We start from the raw sequence: 2,128 nt of genomic DNA on the forward strand, positions 1-2,128 counted from the left end.
AGCCAGGAATTAACTTTTAGATTGGAAATGTAATTATCACTGAGTCGTGCTGATTGTTCTTTTTTTTAATTGTTTGGGATTCATTGAGAGTACAAAGAATTAGGTTACTCTGATTGCGTTTGTTAGGTAAAGTCCCTCTTATAATTGTGTCCAACCCCCGATCAGTGTGCTATACACTGTGACCTGCCATTCTTGTCCCACCTCCCTATCCCCCTACCCTTTCCCCCCACCCCCACCCCCACGTTGTATTAGATCATCTACTGCCCTCATATTAGAATTGAATACATTGGATTCAGCTTCTCCGTTCTTGTGATGCTTACCGAGAAGAATGTGTTCCAACTCAATCCAGGTCAATACAAAAGATGCAAAGCCTCCATGTTTTTCAGTGACCCAATCGTATCCCATGGTATACATATACCACAGCTTGGGTTGGTGGCCATTTAGGTTGTTTCCACATTTTGGCGATTGTAAATTGAGCTACAATAAACAAAAAGTATGGAACACTTCACGAATTCGTGTGTCATCCTTACACAGGGGCCATGCCAATCTTCTCTGTATATGTGCTGCCAAAGTGGGCACTGTGCTGATTATTATTTAAAATAAGGGTTATTACAATCTTTACTATAAACCATTATGGTTATAATTTTAAAAATAAAAGAACAGTCTTAGACTACTGTCACTATTCTCCAAAATCACTGGCCTTCTGACAAAATTTAATAGACTCTTCCGTCTCTGCAAACTGACTGACAGTGACAGGGGCCAGACCAGACCTTCTTCTTCAGGTAACGTGTACCTGAATACTTGATGTGGATACATTTTCATGAAAATTTCTGCTATCAGAACTCTCACTACTTGATAACACAAAGTAGGGAAGAGACCAAGTGATTTGGAAAACATGAGCTCCTATTTCTGAATGTGCCAGTGATACAGGACAGGTGGCGCCACAGCCAGCTCAGTAGAACTGGGTTGGAGGACCCGCCGCCTCCGCCTTGGCAGTGTGGGTCCCGTGGCAGAGGAACCAGGGGTTGGAGCGTAGGTAAGGCTGGGGAGCCTCCCTCCCCTACCAGAGGCTCCAGTAGCCAAAGGGACCGCACAACTGCTGGGGAGACACCGACACCTTGGTGTCTCCTTCCCCTTTGCACTTGTGACTGAATACCAAATCCCCATTTCTTATGCCTAGGTCAATTTCATGTAAGTTTCCTAGGACTCAATTCCGTGAATGGACTAAGTCCGTTCATTAGTACGTTCATTCACCTTCCCCCAGTGAACGGAACTGTATCCATTCATTTCCTGGCCTCCACCCATGTACCTATATATACCGCTAAACGGAGAGAGATGGAGAGAGAAAAACAGAGAAAGTTTTTCTCTTCCGACTAGGGTTTTCTCTCCCTACCAGGAACTTTAGTGTTTTTTTGTATTCTTTTCTGTAAATAAATTCTGTCTTGCCACCGATCTGTGGTCCACGGATTTATTCTTCAAATCACCAAGACCAAGAACTGAAAGTCCAGTATCAGATTTGGCGAGCCAGCCAGGAGCCAAGACGAAATTCTGGTATCACCAGCAGAACTATCACTGTCTAGGATTTGGGTAATGAGGGATGTATGAAGGAATGGGCGGGGGTTGACAAGAAAACTGAATTTAACTGAAGATACAGTGGCTAGAGCAAGCATAGCTCAAAGCAGGCACTCAATAAATATTGGTTGAATAAATCAGGGTTAGGAATGTTGGGGGGAACAGCCTACGAAGACGTTTTGATCAATACACCAAAGGGTGTTAAATAACAAAGAAAGGGGCTTTGTGGTTTTTTCTAAGATCTGAGATTGAAATTTTAAATACATTAATCTAAATGGGTAAATAACTACAAGTCCCCAGGGATAGAAAATACTCAGCTTTATGGGCAGCGCCTGTGGGTCAGTGGGTAGGGCGCTGGCCCCATACACGGAGGGTAGCGCGTTCAAACCCCGCCCAGGCCAAACTACAACAAAAAAAAATAGCCGGGTGTTGTGGCAAGTGCCTGTAGTCCAAGCTACTGGGGAGGCTGAGGCAAGAGAATCACCTAAGCCCAAGAGATGGAGGTTGCTGTGAGCGGTGACGCCACAGCACTTTACTAAGGGCGATAAAGTGAGAC

At 44.5% G+C, this 2,128-nt stretch overlaps 1 pseudogene; it reads right to left on the reverse strand.

The window, feature by feature from the left end:
• Positions 1–489: 489 nt before the first annotated feature.
• On the reverse strand, positions 490–564 carry LOC111722083 (annotated as a pseudogene).
• Between the last annotated feature and the right edge of the window lie 1,564 nt (positions 565–2,128).

This window comes from Otolemur garnettii, unplaced genomic scaffold (genome assembly GCF_000181295.1).
Source record: "Otolemur garnettii isolate 467f Iridium unplaced genomic scaffold, OtoGar3 scaffold00211, whole genome shotgun sequence".
Taxonomy (NCBI): domain Eukaryota; kingdom Metazoa; phylum Chordata; class Mammalia; order Primates; family Galagidae; genus Otolemur; species Otolemur garnettii.